A 7,245-nucleotide genomic window follows, 5' to 3' on the forward strand; every position below is an offset into this window, starting at 1 on the left:
AAACAAATGCTGAATGTTTTCTCTGATATAAGGAGGCTGATTCATAGTGGGGTTGGGAGGGGGAGCATGGGAAGATTAGATGAACTCTAGACAGGGCAGAGGGGAGGGAAGGGAAGGAGGGGGTAAGAAAGATGGTGGGATGAGATGGACATCATCACCCTAAGCACATGTATGAAGACACAAATGATAGAATATACTTTGTATACAACTAGAGATATGAAAAATTGTGCTCTATATGTGTAATATGAATTGTAATGCATTCTGCTATCATATATAACAAATTAGAATAAAAGTAAATAAATAAAAACTCAAAAAAAGAGAAATTTCCTGTGTGCTTCTCTCATGTTCTTAACTATATTACAAGTCCCTGAAAACAAGGAGTAGCATAGTGTACATACTTAATAGTGATCAATAAATGTTAAGGAAAAGCCACAATATCCTTACACTTAGCCTTTGAGTAGAAGATAGGTAAAAGCAGCTCACCAGGCCTTTTAGCAGACTGATTGTTGTGGCTCCTCATGCCCTTTAATTGGGATAGTTACTTTTTTGGGGGACACATAACTATTGTTAAAATCCAGAATACATTCAACAATTTCAAAAAGAGTACCATTAATTGATCATATCAGAAATATAACTATACACTTTTTAATTGCATCTGACTAGATTTCATTGCTTCTGTTAGACTAAATGGTTAGCCTTCCTTTGTGGGGAAATGATACAGCTGTTGAAAATAAATTTCCTTGATTATTAAAAAAAAAGAAAGAAATACAACTATACACTGAAAATGTCCTGGGAAGCCAAGACGTGTAGTCTTTATATATTTAATTACACAAGTTAAATTGCCTGGTTCCTTTGCTCATGTGTTAATTCACAGTCAATTAGAAATGGGTTGGGCACTTAGCACTAAAATAAAGAAAAATGAAGAAAGAGAAAGGAAGGAAGGGAAAGAGAAAAGGGGGGGAAGGAAGGTAGGAAAGATGGAAGGATGGAAGGAAGGAAGGAAGGAAGGAAAGAGGGTAGGTTTGGATAGGGCCCTCTGAAAGCAGAGAAAAGGGGCAATGCCAGCAAGTAAAGAAACAGAAATATCACAAAAAAGAAGAGATCTTCAAACAAATACAGCAACCTGGGATCATTTTGTGTAAGGAACAAGCAACCTTCTACTTGCATGTCCTGGGTGAGAATCACAGTAATACAGCAAAGAGATTAATTTTCATTATGATTAATTGTTTTAAAACCTATGTGGAGTAAATCATAGGTTGCCTGACTAGACAGGCAAAAATCATGTAACACAGTTTATGAGTTTTTTTTTTTAAATTCAAAATACTAAAACATGTCAAATCTCAAATGGCTCATCCCCGAGAATTCTGAAGGACCAAAGGTGTCATATGTTGATACAGACGATGCAACTCAAATCATAGAAATATGATATCCTTCTCCAAAGATGAGCCAAGAATAACCCAGAGGAGGGCAGGGGCCTGTGGCTTAGCTGGAATTACAAGTTGTAGGGAAGTAATGACCTAGAAGGATAGCTCTCATGAATACAAATTAACAAATGATCAATGCCAGCCTTTTAAACTGTTCTTTGTTTTCTTCCTTAAAAGCAACTTTAAAACATTTTCATTACAGAAATTTAAAAAACATATTTGAGTAGAGAGAAAAGTATAATGAATGAGCATGTTGCCCTCCCCCAGCTTCAACAAAGAGCAACATGCAGCCAGTGCTGTTCTATACATAACGTGGTGCACCCCGCCAAATTATCTCAAAGCAAATCCCGGTTTTCATGCAGTTTAATATTTAAGTACTTAGGATGTGTATCCAAGAGCTCATTTTTAAAGAACCACAATGCCATTATCATTTCTAAAACAAATAATTCCTTCATGTTATTTCCTACTCAGTGTTCAGACTTCAGATCATCTCCCACATGTCTTGTTATATTTGGTTAGCTTGAGTCAGGATCCAAATAAATTCTACAAAATGAATTTTTAAAAAAATCACAGCTTTACTGAGGTGTAATTCTCATGGCACACAATTCACCCTTTTAAAGTGCACAGTTCAGCAGTTCTAGTAGCTTCACAGAGCTGGGCAACCATCACTACTAATTTCAGATTCCCTTCCCTGAGGACACTTGCACCTATTAGCAGCCTCTCCTCATTGCCCACTTCCCCTCAGCACTTGGAAAGCATGATGTGCTTTTATGGGTTTGCCTATTCTGGACATTTCTTGCAAATTAAATTATACAATATAAGTTGTGCATGTATGGTATTCTCTCTTTGTCTCTGTTGGTATCAGAAAATGAACCCAGGGGCACTTAATCACTAAGACACAGCCCCAGTCCTTTTTTATATTTTATTTAAAGACAGAGTCTTGCTAAATTGCTTAGGGCCTTCCCTAAGTTGCTGAGGCTGGCTTTGAACTTGTGATCCTCTGGCCTCAGTCTTCCCCAGTTGCACCCCTGTACCTGACTACGTGTGTATTCTCTATCTTAACATAACATTTTCAAACTTTATCTATGTTGTATCATGTGTTAGCACTCCATTCTGTTTTATTGCCAAATAGTATTTCACTATACATTCACCACATTTTATTTACCCATACATAAGTTGATGGGCATTTGGATTTTCACCTTTTGACTATTATGCAAGAATGCTACTATGAATTCTCATGTATAATTTTTTTTGATGGAGGTATGTTTTTATTTCTCATGAATATATAACTAGGAGTGGATTTGCTGAGCACATAAAAACTCTATATTAACTTTTTGAAGACCTGCCAGACTATTTCCAAAGTGGTTGAACCATTTCACATTCCCACTAGCAGTGTATGAAGGTTCCCATTTCTCCATATTCATTCCAAAACTCATTATCTGTCTTTTAAAATGATAGTTATCCTTGTCAGTGTGAACTGGTACCTCATTGTGGATTTGACCTGCATCCCTTATGACAAGTGTGTTAATCAGGCTTCCCTTGCTGTAACAAATACCTGAGATATTAAAGAGAAAAGGTTCACTTTGATTCAGAGTGTCCGACGTTACAGTCTGTGGTTACTTGACCCTATAGTTTGGGGCCTGAGGTAGCACAGTACATCTTGGCAGTGATGCATGGTAGAGGAAGCCCATTCTCCTCAAGGCAACCAGGATGAGGGGGGTGGGGGAAAAGAGGAGAGAGAGAGAGAGAGAGAGAGAGAGAGAGAGAGAGAGAGAGAGAGAGAGACATGGGGAGGGAGGAGTGTGTGTGTGTGTGGAGGGCTCAATAGCTTCTCAAGGGTACACACCTGATGACCTAACTTCCTTCCTCTATATTTCCTAAAAGTTCCAGTACTGCCCAGTACACCCGAGGCTGGTGACCAAGCCTATAACTTATCCAAACTAAAACAAACAACAAGTGACGCTGAGTATCTTCTCATGTGCTCATAGGCGGTTTTATTACAGTTACTTTAGTGAGACATTTCAAATTTCATTTTAAAGAGTTGATGTCTGAGCAATCTTTAAAGGTTATCAATGCATTTAAAAATATTATATGAATTCATGAGCTTTAATATATTTAACACATTCCAGGTGATTGGTGAATTTGTGCTACTATGAATCATGAGTTTTAATTTATTTAATATGTCTTTGTTCTTTTTTATGCTCCAGTTGTCCTACCTGAAGCCAGTGGAAGTACACATAGATTAGCTTCAGGGCCCTTTAACACAGAGGCCCCAGAAGAATCTTCGATAGCTTCCCTAGTTTTTGTTATAAAATGTTCTGAGCTCATCTGGTGCATTTCTTGCCCAAATCTGGAATTAGTCATATATAACAAATAACTATACCTATAGCTTAGTGCTATAGGAGTGGTTATTGTCTCGAGGACTTTTCAGTAGAAAAAAGCTAGAAAATAATTTTTTGTTCCTTTTTTTTAAGGGAAAAATAGATTTTGAGTGCATGTTTTTGTTTTCAATTCAGATTTTTTTTTTTTTTTTGGTGCGGTGGTACCAGGGATTTGAGCTCAGGGGCGCTCAACTATTGAGCCACATTCCTAGCCCACCCCCTTTTTTGTATTTTTTTTAGAGACAGGGTCTCACTATGTTGCTTAGGGCCTCACTAAGTTGCTGAAGCTGGCTTTGAACTCTCCATCCTTCTGCCTCAGCCTCCCGAGTCTCTGGGATTACAGGTGTGTGCCACTATGCTCAGCTTCTATGCTAATATTGTGACTACGTTATCACTGCTGAAAACAGTTTAGGATTTTTTTTCTTTTTCTCATTAGGATATACCTTACTGGTTGTTTTAGTCAGCTTCTTCCCTGCTGTGACTAAAAGACTTTACAAGAACAATTTTAGAGGAGGAAAAGTTAATTTGGGGGCTCACAGTTTCAGAGACCCAGTTCATGGACAGCTGGCCCTATTCCTTGGGGCTTGAGGTGAGACAGGACATCATGGCAGAATAGTATGGCAGAGGGAAGTAGCTCACATGATGATAAGAAAGCAGAGAGATTCTGCCTACCAGACACAAAATATATTCCTCAAAGGCGTACCCGTAAGGACCACCTTCTCCAGCCAGACCCTACCTTCCTCAGTCACTATTCAGTTAATCCCAGGGATTGACTCACTGAATGGGTTAAAACTCTCATAACCCAATCCATTCACCTCTAAAAATTTTTTGCATTGTCTCCACATGAGATTTTGGAGGCAATTAATATCTAAACCATAACACTGGTATACGCAGTCAGATGTCTTTTTAAAAGTAACTTTAACTAATTCTTCCTTGCATTTCAGGGTTTTAAAAAATAATTTTAAATTTTGATTTATTTTTATGTAATTATTTTGTAAATGATTTACATAGTTGTAAATTTAGAACTATAAAGCCAGGCATATTTAGAGAAATCAAATTTCCATTCTCATCCCCTCCATACAGTTCTTTCTCAGTTTATATGGGTCATGATTTTTGATAACCTTTAGCTTAGTGTACTATTTATAAAAGTATATCCCAATATGTAAATTTCTCAGAGTAAAGGAAATCTAGTTCATACTTGATGTTTTTTCATCCAGTAACATATCCTGCAACCACTCCATAGACATAAAATTAACTTCCTCATCATTCCTTTTCATGGATGTATAGTACTTCATAATGTGGCCAGTCAGGACCCTAGTGATAGATGCTTGAGTTGTTGCAGATGATGATGGAATGGATAGCCCTATGCATATGTCAAATTACAGTTTTATGAGTCACCTTTGGGAGAGATTCTAAAAGTGGAATGGTTAGGTCAAAAGGTAAGTGCTGAAGTAGTTTTGCTGGATGTTGACAAATTCTTCAAAGAAATTCTACTATTTTATATTCCTAACAACAATACAAAACAAGAGTGCTTGTTTTCCTATCAATTTCACAAAACGTTGTGAAATGATTATTTTTTATTATTATTATTATTTTTTTTCTATGAGAAGGCATTTATTTTTACGTAGTCAAATTTATGAATCATTTCTCCCCTTTTGCTACTAGATTTTGAGTCGTTATTAGGGAAGTTGATCTCTCTTCCAGGATACAAAGCTATTGACTTGTTTTCTTGTTGTTATTTCTATGGTTTCATTTTAAATCTTACATGTTTTGGATTTTATTTCTGTCTTACAACAAGAACATTAGATCCACGTTTACCTTTTAAAGACTTTTCTGGGACTTCTGTGCTAACGGGCCCAGAAGCCGATCTGTGTATACCCTTTGGGGGCTTGCACTGGCCATGACACTGGCCACTGTCAATAAATAACAGTTGATCTTTTCCCACAGGTTTAAGAAGTCACCTTTATCATATACAATTTTTAAATTTTCTGGTATCATTATTGAAATGTGTTCCTGTAGCTGTTACTGAGATCATTATGAAATGTACGATAAAGTTCATTAAAAGGCTTCAGTCCCATCAAGTCTTCCTGTAAAATCCTTAGTAGCAGATTCTACATACCCTAGAAGTTTTGAAGTTAAAATTCAGTCAATTCAATAATCAGGATTTTCTCAGGAAATAAAGTTAGCAGCCTGGAGACTATTGTTTTAGACTAGTCCAGGAGAAAACAACGAATCTTAGGTGGAGAAAAATACTCCATTTGTTATACACTTATTATATGCTTAATACTGGTCTTCATTATATTATCTCATTTAACACTCATACTAATCTTGTGTGGCAAGGGTTGTCATCTCCATTTTACAGATGAGAAAACTGAGGCTACAAGAAGTTTTTCCATGAACAAATCCAACTGGCCACAAATTGGGAGTAAGAAAATCTGGGAAAGAAAAAGAGTAAATAAATAGCATGTTTAAAAACTCGTTTTATGTTGAGCTGGATAACTGAGGCTTTCTTCTCTTCCTCAAATCACAAGTCACAGAATTCCAATTGTCTTCTAAAGGGACGATTGCTTTCCTAACATGGCAACTTTTTTGTTCTATAAAGGTTTTTTTTTTTCTTTTTTCCCCTACAGAGGTTTCCTGGCTTAATTAAAAATCGTGACCTTTAATAGTTAATTAAAAATAACTCCTGGGCAGAGTTATTTTCTCTTTTTAAATATCAATACAGATGTCCTCCCAAAGTTAGTTATCCCTAGAATCAGTTGAGATACATTTTTTAAGGGGGCTACAGTTGTGGCTCAGCAGTAAAGCACTTGCCTAGCACATGTGAGGCCCTGGTTTTGATCCTCAGCACCACATAAAAATAAATAAATAAAATAAAAGTATTGCCTCCAATTACAACTGAAAGATAAATATTAAAAAGATACACTTTTTAAAATAAACTGGGAAATCAATGGTTTTTTTTTTTTTGTTTGTTTGTTGCCTAAGTTTTGGTTCAATCTGAAAATAAGACATAAAGTAGAAAAGGTAAGAAAAAGCAGCATATTTCAGCAGGTCTAGAGTAATGATCAGAGATGAAGAATTTGCTCATGAATGCATTATAGGAAGGATGGGGGCTTCTCCCTTAGGAGATGCAACACTACATTAGAACCACATTTCAGCTAGATCAAAACTTATTATAAATATAGCAAATTACCATGATTTCACCTGGGGAAGTAACAGGAGATCACACCCAGCATAGATTAGTGGGCTCATTCGTGGCCACCAGTTCAAACCACTTCCTCATCCACAGGAGGTCGCTCAGCTTGTTGGGTGCCCTGGTTGTTGGCTGTTATTATCTCTCTCTGTTGTTTTGAGTTGATGCTTGAAGCCAGAAAGTTCTTTTTCTTTTCCTTTCCTTTCCTTTCCTTTCCCTCCCTCCATCCCCCCCCCTTTCTTTTTTA

This window comes from Marmota monax, unplaced genomic scaffold (genome assembly GCF_021218885.2).
Source record: "Marmota monax isolate L192 unplaced genomic scaffold, Marmota_monax_Labrador192_F-V1.1 WCK01_AAM20220418_F8-fsc00081, whole genome shotgun sequence".
Classification (NCBI taxonomy): Eukaryota; Metazoa; Chordata; class Mammalia; order Rodentia; family Sciuridae; genus Marmota; species Marmota monax.